This window comes from Eschrichtius robustus, chromosome 1, assembly GCF_028021215.1.
Source record: "Eschrichtius robustus isolate mEscRob2 chromosome 1, mEscRob2.pri, whole genome shotgun sequence".
NCBI lineage: Eukaryota > Metazoa > Chordata > Mammalia > Artiodactyla > Eschrichtiidae > Eschrichtius > Eschrichtius robustus.
The window spans coordinates 126,376,665-126,387,155 of record NC_090824.1 but is presented as its reverse complement, the minus strand read 5'-3'; positions in this window follow the sequence as shown (position 1 = coordinate 126,387,155).

The window sequence follows — 10,491 nt, the reverse complement described above, 5'->3', positions numbered from 1 at the left end:
GTTGATAGTTTCCTTTACTGTGCAGAAGCTTTTTAGTTTGATGTAGTCCCCCTTGTTTATTTTTGCTTTTGTTGCATTTGCTTTGGGTGTCAGATTCAAAAAATCATCACCAGAACCGATGTCAAGGAGCTTACTGCCTATGTTTTCTTCTAGGAGTTTCATGGTTTCACATCTAACATTCAAGTCTTTAATTCCCTTGAGTTAATTTTTGTGTGTGGTGTGAGATAGTGGTCGAGTTTTATTCTTTTGCATGTGACTGTCCAGTTTTCCCAACACCATCTATTGAAGAGACTGGCTGTCTTTTCCCCATTGTATATTCTTGGCTCCTTGGTTGTAAATTAATTGACCACACATATGTGTGGGTTTATTTCTGGTTTCTCTATTCTGTTCCATTCATCTGCGTGTCTGTTTTTAGGCCAGTATCTCTGGGGATTTTTATTCAATGTAATGGGCCCATGGCCAGTGTGTCTGATATCAGAGCCAGAGATCTGGCTTCTGCTCTCACAATCTGTGGTCCTATGTCAGTCTTTCCTCATTTGCGGATTGGGCAGGTTGGGACCAAAGTTGTCTTCAGTCACCCCAGGCCTAGCTTCTGGAGGTCCCCAGGGATTGAGGGGACAAATTGCTGGAGCTGCCCGTGACTCAGGCAAGCAGAGGTCAGAAGACAAGATGCTGATGCCTCTGCCCTTCTCAGCTGCCCTGAGCAAAGACCTGCAGCAATTAGCACAGAACCAAAACCTCTCAGCCCCCTCCATGCAACAAACAGGGCTGGACCTGGAGTTGAGGCCTGTAAAAAACACAAATAGGGCTTCCCTGGTGGCGCAGTGGTTGAGACTCCGCCTGCCAATGCAGGGGACACGGGTTCAAGCCCTGGTCCCAGAAGATCCCACGTGCCGCGGAGCAGCTGGGCCCGTGAGCCACAACTACTGAGCCTGCGCGTCTGGAGCCTGTGCTCCGCAACAAGAGAGGCCGCGATACTGAGAGGCCCGCGCACTGCGATGAAGAGTGGCCCCCACTTGCCACAACTGGAGAAAGCCCTCGCACAGAAACGAAGACCCAAACACAGCCATAAATAAAAAAAAAAAAAAAGAAAAAAAAAAAAAGCTACATAAAAAAAAAAAAAAAAACGCAAATAAAATGTTGTTTGAACATGCAGTGAGGACTTCTGGAGGCCTACACAGGCTTAAACAACAAGTTTGGGACTAGAACCCAGGTTTCCTGAGGCCCATCCAGCCCCTGGGTGCCTTCCACTAAGCCTCAATGCCTGTCAACTTGAAATTACATTAAAAATATTCTTTGGCCTTGAAACTTGCTTTAAATAACTTGCAGGAAACGTAAAACTATTTGAGAAATCGGCGAGATGGCATTAAGTTAGTCAAAAATAAAACTGCTCTTGGAAAAGACAGTAAAATTCAAATTCAATTTCTAAGATGTAATGTTAAATCCAAAGCTATTTATGTTTTGATTAAGGTAATCTGGCCTCAGTCTGCCACCTTATTAGGTCCCCTTGTTTAGAGGCGACCAGTTGGCTGGCCTCTCCCCCACGTCACAGGGCCTTCCTCCATGTCACTCCCCCATCCTTCTCCCACCTGCCCCAAACTTTCCCATCCATAGAAAACTATTGCTTGATAAAAATGAGACATCAAAGGGCACAGTTAGTTTAAATTATTTTTTAGGAGGTAGAATAGTGTGGTAGTTAAAGGCATGGACTCTGAAGTCAGATTTGGGCTGAAACTACAGCCCTATTACAAACTATCTATATGACCTTTTGAAAGTCACATAACCTCTCTGTGCCTCAGTTTCTTATTCATAAAGTATGGATACTAAAATTTCCCAGTTAGGATGATTGAACAGGAGAGTGTACAGGAAGCTTGTGACATGGCATCTAGTAGCTATTTACTTATTTATACATATTTATAACCTGCTTTGTTCTATAATCACTACTACCTTTACTCTGTCATCCTTCTCATTATCATTATGGTTAACAAATCTCCAGCATTTATAATCAAACTCAGAAAACCTGGGAGAACCTCTCCCCCAGTGACTCAACCTCTTCGGTCAGCAGGGTTTAAGAAGGTGTTTTGAGCAGAGGATTCTGGGAGAAAGATAAACTCTACAGCTAACAGTAAGGGTCATTGGTGGCCCCTTGAAACAGCAGCAGATGACACACTCAGCTACCAGAAGCCAGAGTCTAAACAATGTGACCCTTGGAGAGGAAGCCAGGCGGATGGTGGAGTCAGGGGACCAGGTGGTGACCAAGGCCTGGCCCAAGGATGCAGAATGAAGCAAGTTCTCCCTGAGGCTTTGCTTTTACTTCTGTCCCCATATACTCTGTCTCCTCTTCTGTGTCCCAACCGTGTTCCCTCAGAGACCCAGTGCCAGCAGGTTGAAGAAGCCCTCCTGACTCTGATGGGGAGGGTGTGGTGTGTGTGTGGGAGGCCCTCAGAAACTATTTCAGGCTGAAACCTCAAGTTCTTTGTGTGTTCCCTTCCCAGGGAAATGTGTGCCCTCTAGCTAGCTGACCCTTCTGCCTCCTTCTTATAAGGACCTTTATGATTATGTTGGGCCCATCTGGATAATCGCCCATCTCAAAATCCTTAATCACATCTGCAAAGTCCCTTTTACCATGTAAGGTAGATAACCCCAAGGATTAGGACATGGATGTCTTTGGGGGACCATTATTCAGTCCAGCACAGTGGGCAATGCTTAACCCAAAATAATACGTGACTAATGGTGGAATTTCAGGCAGTCACATAAGGGAGTTTTGTTGTGTTTTGCGTTACTCTTTATACAAAGGACATTTCTATTTTGGAACAGAATGACAGTGGAGCAGGCCTTACCCAGGGGTCAGGGTCTGAGCCTGGGCCCTCACCAGGCTCAAGCTGACACAGCTGGCTTTTCTCCTCTCTCACCTCTAACAGGAGCCTCTGGGGCTCTTGCTTCAACTTGAGTCAACCTTCTGCAGCTGACAACATTCTCCTGGCACCGGGAGCAGTGCCAGCTGAGGGGCTGCCAGAGCCTCCCCTTGGCCCTGACCCTTCCATTCTGGAGATAGTGGACGAGGATGCGCCCTCCGGTCACAGTTGGCCTCCAAGGATCACGTGGAGGTGTCAGGAGCTTCCTCTTCCCGGACCCTCCTCCCCTCTCAACCCCCTTCCTTCCACACTCCCTCCCCATCCTGACCTCTGGCTGCCCTGTCCTCCTGTCTTATCTGGTGATTAGAGAGGTGATTGTAGGCCCCTGCAGAGAAACACGCTTTGCCTTTTAAAAGAGGATTCAGGGAGACAGCAATGCTTACCTCATGAACAGTGGCTCATAAATGATAAGGTTTAGGCTGAGTAAAAGGCCTGCCAAGGGACGGGGTGGCAATCCCAGTTTTCACCTTATTTCGCCATCCATTCTGTCTCTTTTTAGACTCGCTTCAAGGAGGATTTGGGGCTTTAGGGAGCTCTGGAAAGAGCCTTTCTTAATGAGATTGAGGGAGGCTTCCAGAGCCCCTCCCTCAGGACAGGGCCTCCTGGTGCACACCTCCCCTCACCCTGTGACCCCAAGGGTGAGGGCTTTGTTCCCAGACATGCTGGGCTCAGAGGAACCCTTAAACAACCAGGAATCTCCTAGAAACTCCCTCTCTCTCTTATACCCGCACACACACTGTCCTCAGGAGGAGTGAAGCCCCTGTCACAGGCATTCTCTGGAGCAGTTGTGGAGGTGTGTGCCTTCGTGCCGGGGACAAAGTGATCCTGAGTGAGGTAAGAACTGATCGCTCAGCTCTACTCAAAGGCAGGCCCCACTCAAGCACCAAATCCTTTGTTAAGCACCTGCTCAGCTGTGCACTGGTCTCCCTGAGAAGTCGCTGCCCCTGTATTCCAGGTGCTACAGCCCAGCTGATGAGCTAAAACTACCACCAAACAACCACTCCCTTACTAATCTTCCAGCCAACACAGATTTACTGGGTGCCAGCTGGGTGCCAAGCCCTGCTGGGCCACGAGTGCAGGGAAGTGGGAAGAAGAATGAGAAATGGCCTGTCCTAGGGTGGGCAGCTTCCCAGTGCTCGGCTGGGCGGTGTAGGGCAGCGTGGCAGCTGGCTGGCAGCAGGTCAGAGCCTGTGCTGCCGATGCAGGGAAGGCACAAGGACAGGCGGGCTTTGGCCCAGCGAGGACCTCTGGAGGTGGTACTTTTCCACCTCCTCCGGTGGAGCTGGGTCCGAGCCTGCTGGCTCCACTCCCAGCCCAGCAGTGGGGCACCCACCCCCACGCCAACCTCCCCCTCTGCTGGCGGGTGGCTCTGCCTCCTGCCCATTCTCCTCCTGAACCTGTCCTTATAAGGCCACCCGCGCAGGAGACGTGTGTTCTGTGTCCTCTGGGAAGCTGCCCATGCAACGTCATCTGCTGTTTTATTGCTCGAGATTTTTAACCTATGATTTTATTTATATATTTATTTTTTGCCATTAAGAAAATGTTTCCAGGCTGAACAGAGACATTCACCCCAGGGTGGAAGGATGGAAGCCACGAGGCTGGGGAACCAGGGACCCAGGACAGGCCAGCCCAGGGCATGGCTTAATCACAGATTCTGAAACCCTCAGCAGCCAAGCAATGTCATGAACCTCCACCGACCCTGTGCTGGGCACAAGGAGGAGACGGGGGGTGGCGGGGAGAGCATCAGGAGCTCCGCCATGGGGACAGACAGGTCCTAAGCCGCCGATGCTGGTGCAGGGAGGGCAGCCTCCAGGCAGAGGTGAGCCCCCACCTGCAGGAGCTTGAGCCAGGCTGGGAGATGAACCTCAGGCTGGCACGAGGTGTCGTCCAGGAGGGGGCACAACTGAGCTGGGTCTTGCAGGATGGGCAGGAGTTCTTCACATGGAGACGGAGAGGAAGGGCATTCCAGGCCACTGTCACCCAGGCATGAGACCACCTGGGGTGGGAGGGAAGTGGTGAGCTCCTCAGTGTGCCTGGAGGGTTGTGGCTGGGCCTTGAGGAGTTTGGACTTGATGCTGCAGCCAGCGAGCTACCGAGTTGACACAGTGGTGCCAACATGGGGGATGGAAGGGAGACCATAGTGAACACTGCTGTTTTCTGGCCACCCAGCTAGGGGCCATTCTCCCTTTTTTTTTTTTTTTTTGAGTATTTGGCAGAGTTTATTGATTTAGAAAACAAACTTGGATAAACTTTGGTTAGCCCCCCCCTTATTTTTAAATGATAACCAGTGAACCTGGAGGAATTACCTCCTCCAGCTGTAGGTCATCTTGTTGTTAAAGTGCCCTGTCCTCTCCTGACCAAGGGGTGGGCACATGTCACCTGCACAAGGCCAGGCCAACTCTGGCGTGTCACCTTGGAACCTTGAGCACACTCATTCTGTCCTTTCTCAGCCAGTGCTCTGACCTTCCCTGGGAGCCTGGAGCTACCCAACGTCCTTCCACTAGAATTCTGCTCTCCTTAACTTAGCCAAAGTTGGTTTCTCTTGCTGACAACCAAAGCACTCTGCTGGATGCAATGAGAGAATACGAGTAAAGGCAGCGCCAAATGGGGCAGAGGGTGTCCTGTCACCTCTCGAATCTAGAGAAAAGTCTAAGACTGTAAAGCAGGATGAGGTAAATAGGGGCCGAGGCGTGGGCAGCCAGGAGGCTTGGAGGTCCTGGGTCTCACCAAGGGGCTTATATCCATCAGAGACACCTTGTGGTCCTGTAACTGCTGAAGAGGCACCTCCGTCATTCCATGTGAAGCCCTGGGGGTGGGGACCGAACCTGCTTTGTCTCTCTGCCCCCGTGCCTGGCGCAGCTTGTGGTAGAGGAGGTGCCCCGAGTGTTTGCAGAAGGAAGAGGGAGGAAGGTAGGGAAGGAGGGAAACCATGAAAGTTAGCCCTCTGGGGAGTGGCCATGCCAAAGGTAACTGGCTTCCAAAGAGGTTTCACTGAATTGCCAGGTGAAAGACTCACAGAAAGTATTAAGGGAAGCTCTGGGTACTTGGGATGACACTATCAGCACAGTGGTTTCAGGGGACAAAGGCAGCCAGTCCCCATTCCTTAGTACCCAGCCCCTCAGAGCCTGGAGGGACCACGTGGCTGGGACCAGAGTGAGTAAGGCATCCTTGTGGCTGCTGGGAGGGTGCCGGTGCTACTCTGCACGAGGCCCCTAGTGCTCCGTGGAAGAGACAGAGGTCCAAGTTGGCTCATGATACCTGTGATGTGCTCCTTTGGGGAGCACATGGCCCCTTTTTGATGGCAGCAGGGCTGGACAGAAACAAGCATGGGTCAGTGTCCCTGAGCAGGCTGGAAGCAGTGACCATGCTCTCTGTGGTGGGCCAGGCTGAGCTCTGAGGAGAGGGGTGGGCACTGCTGGTCAAGAAGGTGACCAGCCCTGTCTCTGTGATGAGCAGCTTTGCTCTGCCCACCCCGATGCCAGGCTACGTGGGGGCAGGTGGCCAAGGAAACGGCTGAGTGATAGTTGTTCGCGGGGTTCAAGGTAGGTCACTGCTGCTGAAGCTAAGAGAAGTATTTTGAGCTCCCCAAGGGTTCAGTGCCTTCAGGTACAGGGGCTGGGGCCCAAGGATCACAGGGATGACACCGTCTCAGTGTCTGGCGAGAGGACTCACATGCCTGCCCTGCCACCCCACGAGGCCTATGACCCTAAGACAGTGCAGGGTCCCGGGGTTACACTCTGGAGATAATGGCCAACCAGGAAGAATGGTGGAGGATGCTTTCAAGGCCAAAGGCCCTCTTTGAGGTTCCCAACCACACCATGTAGTCATTATTTGCCTTCTCCATCTGAAGCCAGAACGACTGCTACTGGCAAGATAACGCACTGACCTCGCCTGAGGGTGTTAAGTTTTCTGGGGTTTACTGACACTTGCTGTGGGCCTGGTACTATCCAAAGCTCCTTCTGTGTACTAGCTCGCTCACCTCTCAACAGTCTTCATTGACAGATGCCACCTGAGGCTCAGAGAGGTTAAGAACTGCCCAAGGTCACCTGGTCAGAAAGTGCTAGAACTGAGTTAGAATCCAGAAAGTCTGAGCTAGAAGCTGGAGCACTGGGTTCCCCTCACCACAGGCCTGCAGACACGTCCCCTCACTTGACCACCAGCGAACATGTGCACACATCCCCTCACTTGACCACACAGCGAATGTGTGCACCAAAGGCTATCATCTTCAGTGACAGATGCAAAGTGGGGCTCAGAGAGGTAGTGCATTGGGCACGACATCACCCAGCAAATGGGTGGCAGGGCTGGGCCTGGAATAAATGTCTCTAGGGCTCCCTGCTGTCCCCCTCAGGACCCCTTGGTTAAACCTAGTAAAGGTCAGGTCTGACCAGGGCAGTGGAGAACCAGACCCTGCCTAGCAGCCAGGGCTGCGGACCCGCCTGGTCCCTCACTTGGGAAGGGGTAGCAGAAGCTGTGCTCCCTGGAGCTCATGCATTTGGTTGTTTCATTCCCAGACACTCCTCCAAGAGCTTCTAAAGGTCACTTTTTTCCCCTCAAATTCAAGTGGCTTGGGAGGCAAGGCCCTAGCTTCCGGTCACTGAGGCACCACCCCTTCTGGTAAGACGTTTCTTTGGTTCCCATCACTGTGTAATCAGGCCAAGATACTGAGATGGACATTTTCCAGTACAGGCATATCTCAGAGATATTGCGGGTTCGGTTCCAGACCACTTCAATAAAGCAAATATCATAATAAAGCGAGTCACACAAATTTTTTGGTTTCCCAGTGCGTGTAAAAGTTATGTTTACACTATATTGTATTCTACTGGGTTGGCCAAAAAGTCCGTTTGGGTTTTTCCATAAAATGTTATGTTATGGAAAATAACATAAAAACTAATGTTATCCATTAAGTTCACAGTCTTATATGAGCACAGTTCATGGCACCCCCAAACAATTATAACAGTAACTGATCTGATCACTGATCACCATAATAAATATAATAATAATGAAAATGTTTGAAATACTGTGAGAATTACCAAAATGGGACACAGAGACACAAAGTAAGCAAGTGCTGTTGGAAAAATGGCGTGACACTTGCTCAACACAGGGTTGCCACTAACTTTCAATTTGTAAAAAAAAGCAACACCTGCAAAGCATGATAAAGCGAAGCGCAGTAACACGAGGTAAGCCTGTATCCTTTGCTGTAGCAAACCAAGCCACTAGGTGACAGATGCCCAGAGAGACGAGAGCCAGAGCGAACAGGGCACGAATCATGGCAAGTCAGATCACGTCATTAGAGGAGACTTGAGGAAAGAGGCTGTTTACCAAGGGTGGAGGTTACTACTATAGGGATAGTGCCGGGCTGGCAACAGTGGGGCTCTCACCACCCCCAGGCCTGTAGCGGGAGGGGAGAGGTGGCCACCACAACCTGGAGACTGAGAGGGCTGCACGGGAAGGGCGACCTGACAGGAGCTGTGACTCTGGTCATTGGAGGAAAAAAAGTCAGTGTGAGGCAGCCCGGCAAGGAGGGAGCCACCAACGAAGCCCCTGGACCTCCCACCCCTCCCTACCCCTTGTCTTCTGCAGGTGCCCCCATGGGGAGCCAAAATCAAGAGAGCCGGTGATATAACCCAAAGGGCAGCCTCCTGGGGCGGGAGGCAGGAGGAGGGGAGAGTGGATCTAGAGGGGCAGGCAGGGCGGGCGAGGGGCCTGGTATTGGAATTCGAGAAGCACGATATCCGTCTTCCATAGTCTCCACCTCAAACCCTTGCTATGGCTCCCTTTTCCTACAGAACAGGCCCACGTTCTCAGCCTGGCGTTCAAGGCTCTTCACACTCAGGCTCCAACCTCCCTCCCTCCTGGGAGAGCTACAGGGGCTTCCCGTGATCTACCTGCACAACAACTCTGTACGGTAAGCCTTATCATCCTCAACATTTTATAAAGAAACCGAGTTTGCCCAAGATGACACAGCTGGCAAGTGATGGAGCCAGAATACGAACCCAGGTCTCCTGATGCCAAAGCCGACGCTTACCTGTTCTGCCATCCTGCTTCCTCACTGAGTGATAAATGCGTGGATTGCAGGGCCATGTTTGGCTCATCCCACCCATGCCTGTCTCACAGAAAGGGTCTCAATAAGGAGTGAGGAGGGGGAGGGAGGAGAAAGGAATCTGGATGGTGAGCATAACCTGTGCTAGCCTCTAGGTCATATTTGACTCTCATAACCATCCTCTGGGACAGGAATTACCCTCCCTGTCTAGAGTCGAGACACCTTAATATCAGAAAGGTGAAGAGACTTTCCCATGGTCAGAAGGCAGAGCCTCAGCACCTTGTTTCCACCCCAATCCAATGCTCGCCCCCTCTCTGCGCCCCTGAAATTCCCTCTGCTAATCAGGACTGTGGGGCTAGGCCCATCCATGAAGGCCCCAGTGAGAATGAAAATATGTTACTGGAAAGAAAAGCACAGGGGGCCAATGTCATAAGGCCACCCTTAGAGTTGCCAAAATTGTGAGTGTGTGTGTGAGTGTGTGTGTGTGTGGGGGGGGGGGGATGTGAAGGGCCCAGGTGCCCAAATACCACCATTAGAGACCAAGTCCTTTGTCTCTATCTGCTGAATGAAAGCAGAGCGCTGAATTAATGTGACGCAAGAGGGGTGATATTTACTGTAAAAAGTAAGGATGGAGGTCTGGAATCGGAGGGGGGAAGGCCTGATGGGTCATTTTGGGGAATCTTACTCATGGGTGTCCTGGAAGGCAACACAAGAGATACAGCATGGTGTGATGGGAAGAGGAGTCTACAGATGTGGGTTTTAGCTCAGAGTGGTCCACTGCATTGCTGTGTGTCTCCAGGCAAGTTATTTGCCCCACCCCCTGCCAACTTTCCTTTCCTCCCTGTAAAAAGAGAGGTTAGATGAGATGCTTATATCCTGCTCCAAGACCCTGCAGCCCTACAAAAGGACCCCTTTACCTTTTGTTAGTTGCTGAGGTGCCAGAGAGAGAGGCTCCCCACTTCAGCTGGGGCAGAATCATGAGGGTTGCAGAGGACACTGCTGGGATGAGTACCGGGAGACCCCCTCCATGGGGGTCCCGTATTCCATGCCCACAATGGGCCTGCTCAGAGGTGGCCTGTCTGCCGACAGCTGTGTCTCCCACCAGCACAGTTAAACTTGCCACTGTTCCTGGGAAGTGACAGCAACTTGAAGCAAAGCAATTAGGATGAAAAAGAGGCCCAGCTGCTTGGGGCCAAAGGAAAATAAACAGACCAGCCCTGTGTGTATTCCATCGCCAAGAGGAGCAATTCTTCACAGGATGATTAGCACTTCCAATTCCCGTCTCCTCCCCTCCACTGCCGCTGTTCTGAGATCCCACTCTTCCCACGGTGTACTGTGCACCCCACAGCTCAATACCTTCTCATGAAGGTCTCCCCTAGTCACCCACCCACCCCACCCCCTGCCAGAAATGATACCCCTCTCCTCTGAAATCCGACAGCCTCTCTCTATGGGTTTTTCCTTTGATTGATTGACCATGTGATTAATTCGTTTATTCTTTTGACATCCATTGAGCACCATTCATTCATTCAAAATTTA